The 23,069-nt window shown below is 46.8% G+C and overlaps 1 long non-coding RNA gene across 1 annotated transcript in view; it reads left to right on the top strand.

Annotated features, from left to right (window-relative positions):
• The window catches only part of LOC138667509 (uncharacterized), a 147,755-nt gene that overhangs the window by 87,115 nt on the left and 37,571 nt on the right, over positions 1 to 23,069 (top strand). Inside the window, exon 4 of the long non-coding RNA XR_011318798.1 lies at positions 13,783 to 13,872. This is a non-coding gene — a long non-coding RNA (uncharacterized lncRNA). The remainder of the gene's footprint in view (positions 1 to 13,782; positions 13,873 to 23,069) is intronic.

Raw genomic sequence — 23,069 nt, 5'->3', positions numbered from 1 at the left:
CGAAGGGCATCACCGTGGACTCGTACAGTCCAAATGGGGTGATAAAGGCAGAGCGTTCCCGTGCCTTAGGGGTCAGGGGAATCTGCCAATATCCCCTGCTCAGATCCATGATGGTCAGGTACTTGGCCCCGGCCAGCTGATCGAGCAGGTCATCGATGCGCGGCATTGGGTACGCATCGGTGACCGTCACAGCGTTGAGCCCCCGGTAGTCCACGCAGAACCGCGTAGTCCGGTCCTTTTTAGGGACGAGGACTACCGGCGAAGCCCACGCGCTGTTGGATGCTTGGATCACCCCCAGCTTCAGCATCTCGTCTATCTCTTGGCGCATGTGCTGCTGCACCTCGAGAGAGACCCGATATGCTGAACACCGGATCGGGGGGTGATTGCCGGTGTCCACATCGTGGACGGCTGCCTCAGTCCTTCCGGGCAGGCTGCTAAACAGCTCCCGAAAGGGGTGTAGGGTGACCCCCAGCTGGGAACGTTGGTCCTCCGAAAGCTGGTGGCCAACCTCCACATCCTCGATGGATCCACCCGCCTTGACTTGGGTAAGCAGATCCAGGAGGGTTTCTACCTCCCCTTCCTCCGGGAGGTTGCACACTGGGTGGGCACAAGCCTCCCGCTCATGATGTGCTTTCATCATGTTCACGTGGAAGGCCTTCCTCCTTCCACGGGCGTGGTCCAGGGTGACCAGATAGGTGACGGCGTTGAGCTGCTGGTGCACGAGGTATGGACCCTCCCAGGCTGCCTGAAGCTTGTTTTGTGGGACGGGGACCAGTACCCACACCTTTTGACCCACCTGGTAGGTCCTCTCACAAGCATTCTGGTCGTACCACCGCTTCTGGTCAGCTTGGGCCTGGGCCATATTGTCATGCACCGGCCGCGTCAAGGCCGTCATTCTGTCCCGGAAGCGCACAACATACTCAATGGCCGACACTCCAGGGGTGGCCAAATCTCCTTCCCACGCTTCCTTCACTAGAGCAAGGGGCCCCCGTACACGTCGCCCATACAGGAGCTCAAAGGGGGAGAACCCCGTTGAGGCCTGAGGAACCTCCCGGTAGGCAAATAGAAGGTGTGGGAGATACCGCTCCCAATCTCTCCCGTGGGAGTCGACCAACATCTTAAGCATCTGCTTTAAGGTGCCGTTGAACCGCTCACACAGGCCATTGGTCTGTGGGTGATACGGGCTGGCTACCAGATGTTGCACCTGGATCTGCTTACAGAGAGACTCCATCAGCTGGGACATGAACTGGGTCCCTCGGTCGGTGAGCATTTCCTGGGGAAACCCCACTCTGGAGAAGATCTCCAGTAAGGCAGTGGCCACTTTGTCAGCCCGAATGGATGACAAAGCGACCGCCTCCGGGTACCGAGTGGCATAGTCCACTACCGTTAATATGAAGCATTTCCCGGAGCGACTGGGAGTGGACAGAGGTCCAATGAGATCCACAGCCACCCTCGAGAAAGGCTCTTCAATGATGGGCAGAGTCACCAGTGGGGCTTTGGGGCGCCGCCCCGCCTTCCCCACCCTCTGGCAGGTGTCACACGAACGGCAGTAGGCAATTACCTCGGTCCTCATTCCAGGCCAGTAGAAATGCTGCGCTAGCCTGGCCCTGGTCTTAGCGATCCCTAGGTGTCCGGCCATGGGAATCTCGTGGGCTATCCGCAACAATTCCGCCCTGAACGGATAGGGTACCACTAACTGTCGGTCCCTGGGCCACGCCTCCGGTGAACCCTGCTGGACCGATACCCGGTACAGCCGTCCCTGGTTCCAGACCACCCGCTCGCGGTCTGACTCCCCAGGAGGCTGTGCCGCCTGCTCCCTGAGAGCTTTCAGGCTAGCGTCGGCTTCCAACACTGCCTGAAATCCCTGACTCGATGTGGCGAGAATGGACGACACCGCCACATCCGCTGTCAGCTCCCCGGGATCTGTCTCCTGGCCGCTGTCTGACTCTTCAGCCACTTGGTCAGAGAGGGGGAAGCCGTCGGACCTCTGCAAGGCTCCTTGGGCTCCGGCGCTCCCACTCCGGGTGACAGCGGCCACGACCGCTGTGCCCATGGGTAGCACCTGCTTCCCCCCGGCCCCTGACCAAGTCGCCGGGTCAGGCAGACTTTCCTGCCCTCCTGACATCCCGGGGGTGGGGAACTCCTGCCCTGGGGTCTTACCTGGTGGCTCCTCTCCCGGGACGCCTCCTCCCCCCATGGTCTGTTCCTCTTCCTGCAGGGGTCCTAGACTCAGCAGGCTGGATTCACTTAGGGGCCCTACACTGCCCATAGCAGCCCCTCCCTCCACCTCTGAGCTCTCCCCTACAGTCTCCTCACCTGTCCTCCCCGTGAGCCCCGTGTGTGTGGTGTCAGTGTATGGAGTACCCTCAGGTTTCACTCCCTCCCCCACTGTTGGAGGCACATTCAACACATCAACATTCACAGTAGAGTCATGACATTCTTGGGGAGCCGAACTTGGGGGTTCAGTGGCCACATACTGAGACACTAGCCGCCCCAAATCGGTCCCAAGTAATACATTAGCAGGAATATTTGACGTTACTCCCACCTCCCGCATTCCCCTCCCGGCACCCCAGTCCAAAAACACCTTGGCGACAGGCAGCGCCGGCTCCACGCCTCCAATTCCGGAGACGGAAAGGGTTTTCCCCGGTACCAAGTCTTGAGGGGACACCACCTCAGGACGTACCAGGGTTCGTTCAGTGCCTGTGTCCCGCAGTCCCATGACCGCGGAGCGGCCGATAGTGACGGGTTGGTAATTGTCCAGGGACCTCCCACCACCCCCTCCCACACATAAAACAGTGGACGGTTTCGGGGACAGGGATGGGGCCTTAAGACGCTGGGGACATGCGGTCTTGAAGTGTCCCAGCTGGTTGCAGTGATGACAACGTCTGGGTTCTGCGCCTGGCCTGGGGAGGGCAGCAGAGGGGTACACCCCTTGCACTCTGGGGGCTGGGGAAACAGGGGCAGGATTGGGCTTACCCCCTCTCCAGGTGCTGCTGGCAGGCTTCTTCGGCTCAGGCGCCCTGTTATTGGCATACTCATCTGCCAGGGCGGCTGTAGCAGAAGCCCCCTTCGGTTTCCGGTCACGGAGGAACTGCTGGAGGTCCTCTGGGCAGTTCCACAAGAACTGCTCCATGACGAACAGTTCCTGGACCTCCTGGCGGGTGGTGAGCGCTAGACCCGAGGTCCAGTGCTCTGCAGCTCTCAGCAATGCCCGCATGTGGTCGGTCCAGGTGTCCTTTGGGCCCCGCTGCAGGCTCCGGAACATCTTGCGGTAAGACTCTGGGGTGAGGTTGTAGTGCTGGATCAGGGCCCGCTTGATGCTGCTGTAGTCCTGCTCCGCCCCGGCAGGTAAGTCCCCCAAAACTTCCAGGGACTTACCCCTCAAACGGGGGGTCAGGTATCTTGCCCACTGATCCGGGGCCAGATGGTGTTGAAGGCAGGTCCTTTCAAAGGCCAGCAAGAAGGAATCCAGGTCTCCATCCTTCTCAAGCAGAGGGAAGTCCTCGGCCCGGACTTTGGAAGCCCTGGACTCTGGTGGTGCTGGGGCGTCCAGCGGGAGCCCGTGTTGAGCCATCTCCAGACGGTGCTGGCGCTCCGCTGCTCTCTCTGCCGCTGCTTGCTCCGCTGCCCGCTCTGCCGCCTCTCGGCGTTCTGCGCGCTCTCGCTCTGCCGCTCTCTCTGCTCGCTCTGCCGCCTCACGGCGTTCTGCCCGCTCTCGCTCCTCTGCCTCACGGCGTTCTGCCCTCTCCCGCTCCTCTGCTTCACGGCGTTCTGCACGCTCGGCCTCCGCTGCTTTCTCTGCAGCTGCCATGAGTCTCACATAGGCGTCTTCATTACCCGCCTCGAGACGTGCCACTGCCGCTGCAACAAGGGCCGCTGATGTGGACAGGCTGGGGCGGGTAGGTGGTGGGTAGTCCCTTGCCGGACTAAGCACGGGTGGCTGGCTCCTTGGGGAGTCTGGGCTGAGCTCCCCCTCGCCTGGAACAGTACCGTCCACCACCACCTCCTCATAAGCCATAGCACTGGCCTGCGCCCTCACTGCACTCCTGGTGCCCTCCGCCATCTTTGGAACCTCTGGTTACTGACACAGCTGTACCCCTGACCTTGCACACAACTTATTATATCTACACTCTGACCGTCTAGTGCTGGGCTGACCTTAAGACCCCAGCAGTGAAAGTTACCACTGGTAGTCTTTAGTGTCTGGGAGTAGGGGTCCCACGCACACTATTACTCTGATCCCACGTACGCTGCCACCACTGTGAAGGATTACCCCTTCCTCCCACGTCACCAATCCGTGACGTCACTACACAGGTCCAGCTCTCCGGCGCCCCCTTTGTCTCTCAGGTCAGTAAAGGAACTGCACCTAGAGCAAATGGCCGCCGGGGAGACTGCCCTGTTACCCACCCTGGGTATTCTAAGATTCGCAATCAGAGTAAAAGGATCAGCCCAAAATTAATTTATGATTTAATTGCCTTAAGGGCGCACTAGATAATTACAAGAAATATACAGTCAAAAAATATATCAAGAATTAGTCAGAGTACAATATAACAACAATAATACAAGGCTTAAAGGTATAAAGCTGGAGGTCAATTTACCAGGTCGAAGGTCGCTTGGGGAAGCTGGGGGCGCGCAGCATTCCGCAGGTCCAAATCTTAGTTGCCGGGCAGCCCCCAGAAAGCATGTGCTTGCTCCCCTCTGGCTGGCATACCCTGTTCCTTAAGATGTCATCATCATCATCTTCTTCTGTGGAGTGAGAGCCTCCCAGTGACCTCAGCTTCTTCTTATACCTGGCTGAGCCCCCCTGCCTGCAGCTGGGTGGGCTTAGCAATCTCCACCCCCTCTGTCTCCCTGCAAGATTTATTCCAATATCTAATAAATGGGATAACTTCTCTCAGGATGATCGGATCAGCACACGGGCAGTACCAGCGCCTGTGGTTTGTTCTGCCGGTCGTACTGGGATCAAACCTGGACCCATTCGGTCCCTGTGGGAGGCTGATCCCTATATCTCGGGTTTCAGACCTTCCACCGTCACGGGAGTCACACTGTTGGATGCACAATTTCTTTAGGGTAAGGAGAATATTTTTTATGAGCCTGTACCTCGGACGATGCGTCCATAATTCACAATTCCATGTTGGAGACGGTTTGGCTGGGCTGCCATAATAGATGTGTATCCAGTGGCCACTTGGCATGCGTGTTTTAATTAAGCCCCCAAGCATTTCCAAGCCCCCTGGTGGCGTGGTTTCCTCATGGGGCTTTGAACTACCGTCTACAGTTTACACTGAGCTCAGACCGTTAGCATACTAATAGGAACTCTATTCATTAGCAAAGGTGGGGGCCAGGAGCACTCCTGTGTCCAGGAGACAAAATGGAGTCACGCCAATCTGATAGCATGCCTGTTCCAAGATGGCGGCTGTTCCCTCATCACAGGTCTCATTTGGGATTTCAGCAGAGACCAATTCATCAAATATTTCTTTGTCCCTCGGTTTATCTTCCTCTCCGAGGATTAAAAGCATGTGAGCGTGTGGTAGTCCACGCTTTTGAAATTCTATTACATGCACATAGGCAACTACATGGCCAAAAATGTGTTTTTTCAAAATCTCGTTAAGCACGGCTTGGAGTTTGATTTTAAATACTCGTGCAACCAAATCTGGTCTTAACTCTGGCATTTGCCATGGTTCTAAGTTTTCAGTAATTTCTTTCCAGTTTGGGTTACAGGTTATCGTAACAAAAAGATCTGGCTTTCCGAATTTTCAGACAATTGTCATGGCGTCTTGGTAATTTTGCTGCATAGCTCTTGGGCTTCCAATAAAAGTGGACGGTAAAATTACTGGTGTCCCAGCTTTTAGCCCTTGGTGTAATGCAGCATTACGGATGTGATCCATAACACAGGCATAACTGTCGACGCGTAATGCCTTTTGATTTTGTTTTATATATTCGATCCTGTCGGATTCAATTTTGATGTACCTGTCAACGATAAATTGTTGCGTCAACTTCCCAGCATTTACAAGGGGATTGAACTCATCACGAATGGCAAGCCTGTATGCATAGTACTGCAACAGGGTGATTTTTGCTGTGCAAAGTGTCAGATCAGCGATATAATATTTACATGTATAAAGAAAAAAAAATATTGTTCCAATAAATACATTTCTTTATGTAAATAAAAAAAATAAAAGTACACATATTTAGTATCGCTGCGTCCATAACGACCCGAACTATAAAAGTGTCCCACTAGTTAACCCTTTCAGTGAACACTGTAAGAAAAAAAAATAAGAGGCAAAAAACAATGCTTTATCATCATAGAGCTGAATAAAAAGTGGAATAACACGGGATAAAAAAAAAGACGGATATAAATAAACATGGTACATCTTGTCCCGCAAAAAATGAGCTGCCATACAGTGTCATCAACAAAAAAATAAAAATGTTATAGTAGCCCTCAGAATAAAGCGATGCAAAAATAATTATTTTTTCTATAAAAGTTTTTATTGTATAAAAGCACCAAAACATAAAAAAATTATATAAATGAGGTATCGTTGTAATCGTACTGACCCGAAGAATAAAACTGCTTTATCAATTTTACCAAACGCAGAACGGTATAAACGCCCGTCCCAAAAGAAATTCACGAATTGCTGGTTTTTGTTCATTCTGCCTAACAAAAATCGGAATAAAAAGCGATCAAAAAATGTCATGTGCCTGAAAATGGTACCATTAAAAACGTCAACTCATCCCACAAAAAACAAGACCTCACATGACTCTGTAGACCAAAATATGGAAAAATTATAGCTCTCAGAATATGTTAACACAAAAAATATTTTTTGCAATAAAAAGCGTTTTTTAGTGTGTGACAGCTGCCAAACATAAAAACCCGATATAAATAGTAAATCCAACCCCCCTTTATCACAGCCTTAGTTAGAAATAAATACTTTTTTTATTTTATTATTTTTCCCTATCTTCCCGTTAGAGTTGGGGCTAAAGTTAGGGTTAGGATTGGGGGTAAATTAGGGTTGGGGCTAGAGTTGGATTACGTTAGGGGTGTAGTTAGGGTTGGGATTAGGGTTAGGGGTGTGTTGGGGTTAGTGTTGGAGTTAGAATTTGGAGGTTTCCACTGTTTAGGCAAACCAGGGGCTCTGTAAACGCAACATGACATCCAATCTCAATCCACACAATTCTGCGTTGAAAAAGTAAAACGTGCTCCTTCCCTTCCGAGCTCTGCCGTGCGCCCAAACAGTGGTTCACCCCCACATATGGGGTATCAGCATACTCAGGACAAATTGGACAAAAACTTTTAATGTCCAATGTCTCCTGTTACCCTTGGGAAAATACAAAACTGGGGGCTAAAAATTCATTTTTGTGGAAAAAAAGATTTTTTATTTTCATGGCTCTGCGTTATAAACTGTAGTGAAACACTTGGGGGTTCAACGTTATCACAACACATCTAGATAAGTTCCTTGGGGGTCTAGTTTCCAATATGGGGTCACTTGTGTGGGGTTTCTACTGTTTAGGTATATTAGGGGCTCTGCAAATGCAACGTGATGCTTGCAGACCATTCGATCTGCATTCCAAAACGCCACTTCTTCCCTTCCGAGCTCTGCCATGCCCCTAAACAGTAGTTTTCTCCCAATTATGGGGTATTAGCATACTCAAGACAAATTGGACAACAACTTTTGGGGTTCAATTTCTCCTGTTACCCTTGGAAAAATACAATACTGGGGGCTAAAAAATCATTTTTGTGGGGAAAAAAAGGATTTTTTCTTTTCTCGGCTCTACGTTATAAACTTTAGTGAAACACTTGGGGGTTCAAAGTGCTCACCACACATCTAGATAAGTTTTTTAGGGGGTCTACTTTCCAAAATGGTGTCACTTTTGGGGGGGTTTCCACTGTTTAGGCACATCAGGGACTCTCCAAACGCGACATAGCGTCCTATCTCAATTCCAGCTAATTATGCATTGAAAAGTCAAATGGCGCTCTTTTCCTTCCGAGCTCTGCCATGCGCCCAAACAGTGGTTTACCCCCACATATGGAGTATCGGCGTACTCAGAACAAATTGTACAACAACTTTTGTGGTCCAATTTCTCATGTTACCCTTGGTAAAATAAAACAAATTGGATCTGAAATAAACTTTTTCTGAAAAAACGTTAAATGTTGTTTTTTTTTTTTTTAAACATTCCAAAAATTCCTGTGAAACACCTGAAGGGTTAATAAACTTCTTGAAAGTGGTTTTAAGCACCTTGAGGGGTGTAATTTTTAGAATGGTGTCACACTTGGGTATTTTCTATCATATAGACCCCTTAAAGTGACTTCAAATGTGATGTGGTCTCTAAAAAAACTGGTGTTGTAAAATGAGAAATTGCTGGTCAACTTTTAACCCTTATAATTGCCTAACAAAAAAAAATTTTGGCTCCATAATTGTGCTGATGGAAAGTAGACATGTGGGAAATGTTACTTATTAAGTATTTTGTGTGACATATCTCTGTGATTTAAGGGCATGAAAATTCAAAGTTGGAAAATTGGGAAATTTTCTAAATTTGCACCAAATTTCCATTTTTTTTCACAAATAAACGCAAGTAATGTCAAGTAAATTTTACCACTAACATGAAATACAATATGTCGCGAGAAAACAATGTCAGAATCACCGGGATGCATGCAAGCGTTCCAGAGTTATAACCTCATAAAGGGACAGTGGTCAGAATTGTAAAAATTGGCAGGGGTTAAGGATTATGGAGGCCACTGTGTTCTTACCTTGAATACTGCAAAAATTCTTTTGTAACCTTGGCCAGATCTGTGCCGTGCCACAATTTTATCTGTGAACTCCTGGGTCAGTTCCTTTAACCTCATGATTCTCATTTGGTCTGACATGCACTGTGAGCTGTGAGGTCTTATACAGACAGCTGTGTGCCTTTCCAAATCAAGTCCTATCAGTTTAATTAAACACAGCTGGACTCCAATGAAGGAGTAGAACCATTTCAAGGAGGATGTTACACCCGGTTTTGGTCCTGTACCTTCCTGGGTACTCCCACTCTGTGCCGGGCCCCACGCCGTCCTGCTGCAGCCTCTGCTTCCTCTCTTCCTCCTGCTTCCTGGCACACGGCCAGCAGGTCCTCGGGTAGAGTGCTTAGGTCGCGCGTGCCTGTGCTCCCGATCTCTTAAAGAGACAGCATGCATTTTTCAAAAAGTACTTCTGACCATGGGCTTCTTTGCAATTATTATTTCTAGCCTCTCCCCCATAGGGAGGGAGCCAGAGCAACAAGTGTCCTCTGTTGCTAGCTTCCCATTTCTGAAGTGTTCTGCCAGTGCTCTGCTTACTGTTTGTCTCCGCAGACTATCAGCTACCTGTTACCTAGCTATCCTGGATGACGACCGTTCTGTCTACGCCAGTTTTGTCATGTCCCGCCATTCAGCTATCCATACCTCTGGACAACGCCAGTACAACCTGTGTCAGCTCCATGACATCCGTTAACCCTGCTTGTCCATCTGTCCCGCTGGGACAGCTGCCACGTGTCTGGGGTCAAAATGGAGGTAGCACACGTGTCCCCCAGGCATTCCATTCCAACCCTGTTTGAGGAGACTTACCACGGGTGCCTGGGGCTCACGCAGTCACTCCCCCTTCGGAGCCCCCTGGACCGTGGTCCCGAACTTCCACAAAAATATCAATAAAAACGAATGTGAACTTCACCACCTGTGTTTCCGCTTCCATTCGTTACAGAGGATCACAAGGAAATGGACAGCATATGCCTTAAATATGAGTGTCTGAGCAAAGGGTCTGAATACTTATGACCATCTGATATTTCAGTTTTTTTTAACCCCTTAATGACAGCCAATACTTCTTTTAACTGACCTGAGATATAAGAGAATAGCCTCCCCATACAGGTGACAATCCCGCAGCTGTCGGCTGTCCACTATAGCTGACAACTTGCTGCATCAGCCACGATCAGTGTTTGCACCATCCAACTCTGTTTAAGACCTTAGATGCTGCTGTCAATAGTGACTACATCATTATAAATGGTTAACAGAGTGTGGGGGCTTCCTATTTAACCAAATTGGTGCCCTCAGATCTTGATTTTGTCGTCCTGATGTTTGCCATGGCAATTCACGACCAAGTCACAGCCTTAAGGTACCTTCACACATAACGATATTGTTAACGATATCGTTGCTTTTTGTGACGTAGCAACGATATCGTTAATAAAATCGCTATGTGTGACAGCGACCAACGATCAGGCCCCTGCTGGGAGATCGTTGGTCGCTGAAGAAAGTCCAGAACTTTATTTTGTCGCTGGACTCCCTGCTGACATCGCTGGATCGGCGTGTGTGACACCGATCCAGCGATGTCTTCACTGGTAACCAGGGTAAACATCGGGTAACTAAGCGCAGGGCCGCTTACAGCCAGTACAGGAGGAGTGCAGAGCACAGCGCTGGAGGACAGACGGCGGTAGGTAAGTATGTACTGTTTGTTTTTTTTACTTTTAGGATGGTAACCAGGGTAAACATCGGGTTACTAAGCGCGGCCCTGCGCTTAGTTACCCGATGTTTACCCTGCTTACCGGCATCGTTGGTCGCTGGAGAACGGTCTGTGTGACAGCTCTCCAGCGACCAAACAGCGACGCTGCAGCGATCCGGATCGTTGTCGGTATCGCTGCAGCGTCGCTAAGTGTGAAGGGGCCTTTAGAGTCTGATGGCTGTAGTAATCTGTTCAGAAGTTAGAGGCATTTAGGTGGTAAAGATGCACATTTTCATTTCAGTTATGCCACTTTGCATTAATTCCTGTAAAGCACCTGAAGAGTTAATAAACTACCTGACTGCAGTTTTCAATATGTCAGGAGGTGCTGTTTTTAAAATTGTATCACGTTTGGGGGTTTCCCAATATATGAGACCCTTAAAGTCACTTCAAACATGGATAGGTCCCTAAAAAAATAAATTTAGTAAATTTCCTTGAAAAAATGAAAAATTGCTGCTACATTTTTAATCCTCCTAAAATGCTAACAAAATAAAATAACATTTTACAAATGGTGCTGATGTAAAGCAGACATGTGGGAAATGTTATTTATTAATGGTTTGCTGTGGTATGACTATCTGGATTAAAGGGATAATCATTCAAAGTTTGAAAATTGCAAATTTTTTAACATTTTTCTCAAATTTTTTATATTTTTTATAAATAAACACAAAACATATTGACCTAAATTTACCATTATCAGAAAGTATAATGTGTCACGAAAAAACAATCTCAAAATCACTGGGATTTGTTGAAGCGTTGTAGAGTTATTACAACATAAAGTGACACTGGTCAGATTTCAAAAATTTGGCTCCGTCACTAAGGGGTTAATATATATGCAAAAGTTTCTGCATTTCTGTTTTTTTTTTCAGTCAAGAATGGGTGCAGAGTATACATTAATGAGAGAAAAAAAGAACTTTTTGAATTTACCAAATGGCTGCAATGAAACAAAGAGTCAAAAATTTAAAGGGGTCTGAATACTTTCCCTACCCACTGTATGTATACAATGTATGTGACCTTGCTATTTTTAGGGCTGCGACAATCATCGTAACAAAACGAGTCGTGGTTGGGAGATGTTGAAATGAGCATTTGATCAGATGGAGAAGAAACAGAAGAAAACTAGTCTAATCAGATGAGATGTCAGCAGTCAATAGATATACCGTATTTTCTGGTGTATAAGACGACTGGGCGTATGAGACGACCCCCAACTTTTCCATATAAAATATGGAATTTGGGATATGACCGCCGTATAAGAGGGGAGTCATCTTATGCGCCCAGTCATCTTATACGGCGTGTGGTTCCCAGGGTCTGGAGGAGAGGAGACTCTCCTTCAGGCCCTGGGATCCATATTCATGTAAAAAATAAAGAATAAAAATAAAAAACATGGATATACTCACCCTCGGACGGCCCCTGGCTCACAGCGCTGCTAGCGTCTGCCTCCGTTCCTAAGAATGCAGAGAGTGAAGGACCTTCGATGACGTCGCGGTCACATGAGCGGTCATGTGACCGGTCACCTGACCGCGACGTCATCAAAGGTCCTTCACTCTCTGCATTCTTAGGAACGGAGGCAGACGCTAGCAGCGCTGTGAGCCAGGGGCCGTCCAAGGGTGAGTATATCCATGTTTTTTATTTTTATTCTTTATTTTTTACATGAATATGGATCCCAGGGCCTGAAGGAGAGTCTCCTCTCCTCCAGACCCTGGGAACCACACGCCGACATCCAGGATCGCGCCCTGCACACGCCGTACCCGGCGTATAAGACGACCCCCGACTTTTGGGACAATTTTTAGGGGTCAAAAAGTCGTCTTATGCGCTGGAAAATACGGTAAAAATTATTCTTTATCTGTGTGACGAGGAGTGATAATGTTACCTGTAAAAGCCCTTAGGCCACATTCTCACATTTGTGTGAAATGTCAAGGTGCTGCCAGATTTTTTTTTGTTATCAGACAGCACACGGAGTTGTAGAGTTTTATAGGTCCATTCACACATCCGTGAAAATCACGGCTTTGAGCATAAGATCCGTGAGGGTCAGAGAATGTCCTGTTCTGATGCAATTTTGAGGATCAGAATAGGACGTGCTCACTGTGTCTGTTAAAGCTCGCAGCACACCGATATTGCAAACAGATACAGGAATGTACAGTATGTATAGCACAGTCTCTTAGTACATAGTGTATTCACTTATTATGGATAGCACAGTTCCTTAGTACATAGTGCACTAACTTATTTATTGCATAGTCTCTTAGTATATCGTGTACTCAGGGCCGGACTGGCATACTGGGGTATCAGGGAAATCTCCAGTGGGCCATTGTAGTGGTCCAGGGAGATGGTGGTGGGAAGGAGAAGAAAAAAATTGCGGTTTTTAGGGGAATGGGCCCTTTAAAATCTCAGACAGAGTTTTTGCAGGGGCAGGGTCACGCGCCCGCAACGTTCATTACCTGAACCGCCGCGGCGCACCTCCCGATCAACACTCATGAGTGTGTGCCTGTCGTCACCGGCGTTTGACATCAGCGTCATGCGCCGCATGCGACGAGCGTACACATTCAGCCGCTGGCCTCTGCTAGGTTGACGGCCATTTTAAAAGGGAAACACACACGCCATCCTGACTAGTACTACCATCTCTGTGGAAGTAAAAATGTACCAACTTCACGCCTATACATTTGTGCCACCATTTATCTGTAAGGGAAGGTATGAGATACACGGCAGATATATAGGATTTTTTTGTGACTACAAATATTTAGTTGTGGTACATCCAGCAGAGCCTTTCAAAGGCCTACTTGGTATACAACCAGCATAATAGATTACCTACTAGCTAATATATAGGCTCGCCTCTCAATCCAGCTCCCCCCCCACCACTTTTTCTCTGACTTTTTAGTCCTTACATCCATTCATTTTCAGGTTTGCAATTGGCTGATGGCAGTTTTTCTCCATTTCTTGGAGGTCACATTCCCCTTTTCCTTCCCCCTGTTTTAAATTATTTTAAAATTGTGTTTCATTAAAAATGTAGAATATTTACTTAAATGTTGGGAATCTCTTCTTGACAAAATATATTTTTCACGTGTCTGCAGTTTTTCATCATTTCTTTAGAGTCCAACTAGAGACATTATTACAACTGTAATATAATTTACTTCTTAGGAAACGGTTTTCCATGAGGGAACAAAAGGGGGGTCCTGATACTATTCCGGGGGTGTCACTACGTCGCTTTTTTCCTTCATTTGATGTAGTGTAGAAGTCAGGGAAAAAGAGGGGAATGAGCTCTAGACGTGGTAAGCTATTGATGACTGTGTGTTATTTTTTGCAGAGACAAGTCCTGGTTGGAAGAAGTGATGGCGGTCTGTGCTGGATGGAGAAGAAAAGTGAAGATGAAGGACTTCAACTACAGACGTAACTGGTGAGTCAGTGTATTACATGTACACACACACTAGACACTATATACTGTACATGAAGTTCCTGTGTATAATGTCACTGGTGGTCACTTTACCTGTACACTATATACAGAGCTCCTGTGTATGTCACTGGTGATCACTGTACTACCTGTACAGTGACACTATGTATAGAGCTCTTGTGTATAATGTCACTGGTAATCACTGTATTACCTGTACACTATACACTATATACACTGTGTATAATGTCACTGGTGATCACTGTATTAACCCCTTCACGACCTTTGACGCACCGTATGCGTCATGAAAACCTGTGCCAATCCGACCTGTGACACAGCATATGCGTCATGGCCGGATTGGGCTCCTGCAGGCCGGGTGAAAGGGTTAACTGTAATTTCACCCGGCCTGCAGGGACAGGAGGAGTTGTACTTTAGTCCCCCCGTGGCTACGATCACTATGATTGGCTGTTGAAAGTGATGTTTCACTTTCACTTTCAATCAGAGCGATAGTAATATTTCACCAATGAAAATTGGTGAAATATTACAATCCAGCCATGGCCGATGCTGCAATAGCATCAGCCATGGCTGGAGATCGTGATTTGACCCCCCCCACCGATCTGCTTCCCTCCGTCCTCTGTCCTGTCATTTCCTGTCCTCCGCTCCCCTCCGTCCTCCTGTCCGCTCCCCCCACATCATACTTACCAACCTCCCGTGTCCCTCCCGAAGTCCATCCAGCTGCTGCATGGGCGCTGCCATCTTGGAAAATGGCGGGCGCATGCGCAGTGCGCCCGAGGAATCTGCCGGCTGGCAGATTCGTTACAAGTACATTTTGATCGCTGTGATAGGTTCTATCACAGTGATCAAAATAAAAAAAATAATAAATAAACCCCCTTTATCACCCCCATAGGTAGGGACAAAAATAAAATAAAGAAAATTTTTTTTTCTTTGCCCCACTAGGGTTAGGGATAGTTCACACTGCGTCTAAGCAGTCCGTTAGACGGACTATGTTACACCACGGCATAAACGCGGTGTAACATAGTCCGTTACGGCCGCCATTGACAGCAATGTCGGACGCATCAATAGCACACGCCCACAATGGGTGTACGCTAGGGATGTGCCGTCATTGAGTGATGGACCCGGAGACGCGGATTAGCCGCTGCGGATTCGTAGCAGTTTTCCATCAGGTTTACAGTACCATGTAAACCTATGGAAAACCAAATCCGCTGTGCCCATGGTGTGGAAAATACCGCGCGGAAACACTGTGTTGTATTTTCCACAGCATGTCAATTCTTTGTGCGGATTCCGCAGCATTTTACACCTGTTACTCAATAGGAATCCACAGGTGAAATCCGCACAAAAAAACACTGGAAATCCGCGGTAAATGCGCAGGTAAAATGCAGTGCCTTTTACCTGCGGATTTTTCAAAAATGGTGCGGAAAAATCTCACACGAATCCGCAACGTGGGCACATAGCCTTGGGGTTAGAGTTGGAATTAGGGCTAGGGCTGGAAATAGGGTTAAGATTAGGCTGTGGTTAGGGTTATGGTTAGGGGTGTGTTGGGGTTAGGGTTGGGATTAGGGTTAAAATTAGGGATGGGATTAGGGTTAGGGGTGTGTTGGGGTTAGGGTTGTGGTTAGGGGTGTGTTGGGATTAGGGTTATGATTAGGGTTATGGCTAGAGTTGGGATTAGGCTTGGGGGTGTGTTGGGGTTGTTGTTGGAGTTAGAATTGAGGGGTTTCCACTGTTACAGCACATCAGGGGTCTCCAAATGCAACATGGCGCCACCATTGATTCCAGTCAATCTTGCATTCAAAAAGTAAAATGGTGCTCCCTCCCTTCCGAGCCCCGACATGCGCCCAAACAGTGGTTTACCCCCACATATGGGGTACCAGCATACTCAGGACAAGCTAGGCAACAATTATTGGGGTCCAATTTCTCCTGTTACCTGTTGTGAATTCTGCTCTTGGGTTCGCTCCAGTGGTTGTAGGTGGGAATGCAGTTGTCTCAGAGTCACAGTCCTGGCCAGGTGTATCTGCTGATTGCAGTTCTGACTGGGATATTTAGGTGTGCAGGATTCATTAGTCCTTGCCAGTTGTCAATGTTTCTTCTAAAGTGTTGGATCACTTTCTGGCTTCTCCTGCTCAGCTGTCAATTCAGCAAAGATAAGTGTCTGGTTTTTGTTTCTGTGGCACACATGCAGTGTGCTTATATTCTGTGCTATTCATTTGTTTTTCTCTTGTCCAGCTTAGACTGTGTCAGTGTTTTCTCGGTCTTGTTGGATTCTCTGGAGATGCAGATATACGCTCCACATCTTTAGTTAGATGGTGGAGTTTTTGTATTTTCTGCTGTGGATAATTTTGGAAGGATTTTTAATACTGACCGCTTAGTATCCAGTCCTATCCTTTCCTATTTAGCTAGTGTGTGCCTCATTTGCTAAATCCTGTTTTCTGCCTACGTGTGTCTTTTCCTCTACTACTCACAGTCAATATTTGTGGGGGGCTGCCTATCCTTTGGGGTTCTGCTCTGAGGCAAGGTAGAAATTCCTATTTCCATCTATAGGGGTATTTAGTCCTCCGGCTGTGTCGAGGTGTCTAGGTTTTGTTAGGCACACCCCACGGCTACTTCTAGTTGCGGTGATAAGATCAGGGTTTGCTGTCAGTATAGTTACCACCTACTCCAGTGAAAGTTTTCATGCTGCTCCAAGGTCACCTGATCATAACAGTTACCCTTGTGAAAATAAAAAATTGCTTGCTAAAACATAATTTTTGAGGAAAGAAAAATGATTTTTTATTTTCACGGCTCTGCGTTGTAAACTTCTGTGAAGCACTTGGGGGTTCAAAGTGCTCACCACATATCTAGATAAGTTCCTTGGGGGTCTAGTTTCCAAAGAGGGGTCGCTTGTGGGGGTTTCTACTGTTTAGACACATCAGGGGCTCTGCAAACGCAATGTGACGCCCTCAGACCATTCCATCAAAGTCTGCATTTCAAAAGTCACTAATTCCCTTCCGAGCCCCGATGTTTGCCCAAACAGTGGTTCCCCCCCACATATGGGGTATCAGCGTACTCAGGACAAAATGGACAACAACTTTTCGGGTCCAATTTCTCCTGTTACTCTTGTGAAAATATTTATTTTCACGGCTCTGCGTTATAAACTTCTGTGAAGCACTTGAGGGTTTAAAGTGGTCACCACACATCTAGTTTAGTTCCTTGGGAGGTCTAGTTTCCAAAATGGGGTCACATGTGGGGAAGTTCCAATGTTTAGGCACACAGGGGCTCTCCAAACGCGACATGGTGTCAGCTAACGACTGGAGCTAATTTTTCATTCAAAAAGTCAAATGGCGCTCCTTCCCTTCTGAGCCCTACCGTGTGCACAAACAGTGGTTTGTGACCACATATGAGGTATCGGTGTACTCAGGAGAAATTGCCCAACACATTTTAGGATCGATTTTATCCTGTTACCCATGTGAAAATGAAAAAATTGAGGCTAAAAAATTTTTTGTGAAAAAAAAGTACTTTTTCATTTTTACGGATCAATTTGTGAAGCACCTGGGGGTTCAACGTGCTCACTGTGCATCTAGATAAGCTCCTTGGGGGGGGTCTAGTTTCCAAAATGGGGTCACTTGTGGGGGAGCTCCAATGTTTAGGCACACAGGGGCTCTCCAAACGCGACATGGTGTCCGCTAAAGATTGGAGCCAATTTTTCATTGAAAAAGTCAAATGTCGCTCCTTCCCTTCCAAGCCCTGTCGTGCGCCCAAATAGTGGTCCCCTCCACATATGGGGTATCGGTGTACTCAGGACAAATTGTACAATAACTTTTGGTGTCCAGTTTCTCTTTTTACCCTTGGGAAAATAAAAAAATTGTTGCTAAAACATCATTTTTGTGACTAAAAAGTTAAATGTTCATTTTTTCCTTCCATGTTGCTTCTGCTGCTGTGAAGCACCTGAAGGGTTAATAAACTTCTTGAATGTGGTTTTGTGCACCTTGAGGGGTGCAGTTTTTAGAATGGTGTCACTTTTGGGTATTTTCAGCCATATAGACCCTTCAAACTGACTTCAAATGTGAGGTGGTCCCTAAAAAAAATGGTTTTGGAAATTATGCTGTAAAAATGAGAAATCGCTGGTCAAATTTTAACCCTTATAACTTCCTAGGAAAAAAGAATTTTGGTTCCAAAATTGTGCTGATGTAAAGTAGACATGTGGGTAATGTTATTTATTAACTATTTTGTGTCACATAACTCTCTCGTTTAACAGAATAAAAATTCAAAATTTGAAAATGGCAACATTTTCAAAATTTTAGCCAAATTTCCATTTTTTTTCACAAATAAACACAAAAATTATCAACCTAAATTTACCACTAACATGAAGCCCAATATATCACGAAAAAACAATGTCAGAACCGCTAGGATTCGTTGAAGCGTTCCTGAGTTATTACCTCATAAAGGGACACTGGTCAGAATTACAAAAAACGGCCAGGTCTTTAAGGTCAAAATAGGCTGGGTCATGAAAGGGTTAACTATACACTGACAGTATGTACAGAGCCCTGTGTAAAATGTCCCTGGTAATCACTGTATTGCCTGTACACTATACACAGAGCTCCTATGTATAATGTCACTGGTGTTCACTGTATTACCTGTACACTGACACTACATACAGAGCTCCTGTGTATAATGTCACCGATGATCACTGTATTAACTGTACACTGACACTATATAAAGAGTTCTTGTGTATTATTTCACTGGTGGTAATAACAGTGTTGTTAGTATTGTGGTTTTTATTCATGATCAGTATTGTAGTATTTGGTGACTATGTGGTGGTACTTTATGGTCTGGTAACAGTGTGGCGGTATTTCTCCCTTGTAAATGGTATTATTTGTTCACTATGAGGTGGAATATGTAGCCTAGTTATGGTGTGGTAGCATTTCTCCTTGTATGTGGTATTATTTGGTCACTATATGCTGGTAATATGTGGTATTTGATCACACTATGTGGTCTGTTCATGGTGTACGTGTTTGTTCCTTGTATTTATTATTATTCAGTCACCATGTGGTCTGGTCATGATGTGGTGGTATTTCTTCCTTGTATGTGGTATTATTGGTTTAGTGGCTTGTATTGAGTATGGAGGTCATTTGTTCTCTCTAAAATTAATTATGAGAAGATTCTTTATTTCTATTAGAGATTAAATATTTGGAACACAGTGGAACAGATGTACTTACAGGAGTTCTCCTGTGAAAAAAAGGAATCACCTCTCCACAGGATAAGTGATAATGTATTGATTGGTGGGGGTCTGATTGCTTGGACCAAATCGGCAGAATGTGGAGTATCCCCATTAGACTGGAGCGGCATGCTCGACTTGATCCATTCATTCACTCTGTGGCTGCAAGAACTGCACTTGTTTTTTTCTGGAAGCCCCAAAGAGAATGGATGGAGCTGTGGTCAGACATCCCACCTGCCGCTTAATTTTAAAATGGGGATAAGTATCCCATCAGGGATAAAACTTCCCCATTCTTCCGATCGGTGCAGTTTGTAATGGTCGGACCTAAGCAATCACCTATCCTGTAGAGCCCATGGATCTGAGACAACTTGTTTTAACCAAAGAACCCTTTAATGTAAATTATCAAAATTGTACATCCTAGTTATGGTGGTGCACAGTGGATGTGCAGGTGCCTCCTGCGTTTGATAGTCGATGCTCCACTTTAACAGGGATAACGGCTTACAGATATTTGCATATAGCTGTAGGGTGGCCCCTAGAGTCCATTACCCTTGTGGGTCCCAGACACCCCAGTCCTACCCTGATTGTGCTCATTTATTATGTATAGCACAGTCCCTTAGTATATAGTGTACTCACTTATTAAGTATAATGCCGTCCTTAGTTACAGTTTTCTCTTTTATTATATATAACATTGTCCCTTACTACGTACCATCCTGTCTAGTTATATATTGTGCTGTCCCTTATTATATCGCTTCCTCCGCTGTTATGTATTGTGTTGTCTCTTACATGGCGTGTTCTTGTTATTTTGCTTAACAAGGGCATTGTGTAATGAGTGACGGCAATTTACACGATAAAGGAGATTATGTAAGACTAGATAGTGGCCCGATTCTAATGCATCGGTATTCTAGAATATGCATGTCCACGTAGTATATTGCACAGCCACTTAGTATACTGCCCAGTGACGTAGTATATTGCCCAAACACGAAGTATATTGCCCAGCTACGTAGTATATTGCCCAGTCACGTAGTATATTGCCCAGTTACGTAGTATATTGCCCAGTTACGTAGCATATTGCCTAGTGACGTAGTATATTGCGCAGCCACGTAGTATATTGCCCAGTGACATAGTATACAGCACAGAGCCACGTAGTATATTGCCCAGTTACGTAGTATATTACCCTGTTATTTTAGCTGTGTGCTTAGGGTCATTGTCTTGTTGGAAGGTGAACCTTCAGCCAAGTCTGAGGTCCAGAGCACTCTGGAAGAGTGTTTCATCTAGGATAACTCTGTGTTTGGCCGCATTCATGTTTCCTTCAATGACGACCAGTTGTCCTGTCCCTGCAGTTGAAAAACACCCCCTTGGCATGATGCTGCCACCACCATGTTGCACTATTTGAATTGTATTTTTACAGGTGATGAGCAGTGCCTGGTTTTCTCCACACATACCGTTTAGAATTATCACCAAAAAGTCTATTGTCGTCTCATAACTTTTTTGAATTTACCAACTGGCTGCAATGAAACAAAGAGTGAAAAATTTAAATGGGTCTGAATGCTTTCCATACCCACTGTATGTATGTGTGTATTGGTAATGGTGATAATGAAACAGTGTCCGGCATGATTGTAAATGGCAGGTACTGTATGTCTCGCAGAGGAAGTCTGCGCTTTAAGCCTGTAGTGTTGTTGTTCTGGGACCTGTAGTCCCACAAGTATTTGTATAGTTAAAAGGGAGGCTTGCAGGGTTAGTCGGAGAGCTGGGTGCGACTGGCTAACCACACACACACCTATGGGGGTGGTTACAGGTACATAATGTGACCAGGGTTTGGGTCACATGTTGAGTGTATGGACCTGAATGGTCAGAGTGTGAAGTCCTGTGAATGGCCTGTGTGTTGGAATGTCCTGGAGTGGACTGGATTCCTGGAAGCACATGGTGAGGCTATGGACTGAAGGCCTGTGTGTTGGAAGTGCCTGGGACTGGACTTCCTGAATACCGCACGGAAAGGCCGTATAGGCAGAGCCTGTGATGGCTACTGTGTTGGAGAAGCTACAGTTCCGTCTGCGGGTCTGGACTTTCTGAAGTGCCCTGTCACAAGGATGGTGATCCCAGTTCGGCAGCTTCCCTGGGAACCAGGACTGACAGGAGTCAGTGTGTGGAGCAGGAGCTCCAGTAAGGTAACTCCAGATAAAGGGGGTTACGGGCAGAGAAGTATCTGCCATTGGAACAGACTGTCTGTGCTTATGATGTTCCGTTGATGTAAATAATGAACTGTTCGTGGTGCAGTTGTAAGAGGGTGAACTGTAGTCCCACTGAGAGGGCACTAGGACCCTGTGGTTTTTGCCTGCTGCAGCAAAGGACAGACACTGCCAGGCCCCCGGAGACTATGTGTGCTGGTGGGTGGGGTCTGGTGTCGGTTGTGTAAACTGTGAGATAAGGAACAGAGAGCAGAGAAGAAAAGTCGGGAAGGAGAAGGAAGCAGCAGTGTTATAGAAAGAGACTGTGTGAATTTGCTGCCAGTGTGTTGGAGACAAGCTTCGAGAAGAATCAACTATGTGAGAGACTTGTTTTTGTTGCTAACATTTTTCTGGAAACAGTTAACCTTTTATTTTGGAAGACTGAGACTTTACTGAAAGCCCACTACGTACTTGAGAGTCTGTGGAGTCCCTGTGCATTGAGTTGAGAAACAAGTTTGGACAGACTGCTGATATATAAAGACGGACGGATTGTTGTAAGAACATTTCTAGGAACTACAGGAGAAGAGACAACTTCTTTAGTCCACTAAACTAAGTCCCCGGCGTTTGGGCTCGGCATCGGCCGACAAGATGGAGAAGCGTGCTGTAATTTATTGGCGCTGAAGACTTGGACTGGCTGCAGCCTGTGTGGTTAGGTTACGGTACCATAGTCATAGATACCCGGGTATCCCTTTGCAGAGTGTTTAATCGTTACTTTAGAGGTGTATCGCATAGTAGATGTGTGTAAGTTATACTCAGTGTGTCATTCCAGGGGCTCCTCTTGATAACACTACATTCAATTTACGCTTGTTCTTGTATTGAGTTGTTCTGTGAGGTAAATTGATTACTAGCCTGTTGGAGTATACAGTTCTCAGGAGACCTTGGAGTGGCACAGTGATTTCAGCTGCTGCTGAATTAGTGTATCTTTGGGGTGCATCTGCCTGAGTATTCCTCTTATTACCTTACTTATTTTGCCTTTGAGTAAACTACTGTTGGAGATTTCTGCCCTGGTCTTGGTTTGTGACTCACTGGATCTTATTCGGACCTCTGGTCATTACATTTTTGGCGTAGTCGGCAGGATCCAGTGTTTGTCATGGACGAAGGCGAGGGTAGAAACGACCCCGCTGTATCCGCATCCTCCTCGGGGGTTGAGGTTCCCCGGGCAGCCACGGCGACTCCGGGAGGATATGTGCCTGTAGGAGCTTTACTTCAGCACATGCCGAAATACGATGGGCGCAATATGGCGTTGCAAGATTGGGCTGAGAGGGTCCGGAGTATTCTGCGCATGTGTAATTTGACCCCCGCGTTATGCGCTGAGCTGGCATTAAATGCACTGGAGGGTGATATTAGGCGTATGGTGATGGTGCGCCCAGAATCAGAGAGGGATACGTTAGAAAAGATTTTGGAACTGTTAGAGGGGAGTTTGGGGGGCCGAGCGCGTGTGGCCCAGCTTCGGTCCCTATTCTTTAATCGTCCCCAAAGAGAGTGTGAGTCCCTGATGCAGTACTCTAATATCTTGCAAGAGACGTTGAATGAGATGCAGCGACTAGACCCGGGGGCCATGGGGGCGTTCCGGGAGGTAGATCGCTTGCTCCGGGATCAATTCGTCACCGGGTTAGTCAATAGACTTCTCCGGGACAAACTGTTGGAAATGGCCCGGGCTGCACCAGAATTATCTTTCTGGCAGATTTACCGAGCTGCAGTGGAAAGGGAAGAGAAATCTGCCCATGTGCCCGAGGGATCAGTGAACAGTGCCCAGCTGGAGGAAGGTG

Source organism: Ranitomeya imitator, chromosome 2 (genome assembly GCF_032444005.1).
Source record: "Ranitomeya imitator isolate aRanImi1 chromosome 2, aRanImi1.pri, whole genome shotgun sequence".
Lineage (NCBI taxonomy): Eukaryota > Metazoa > Chordata > Amphibia > Anura > Dendrobatidae > Ranitomeya > Ranitomeya imitator.
The sequence above is the reverse complement of the archived record's forward strand: the minus strand, read 5'-3'. Positions and strand labels throughout refer to the sequence as shown.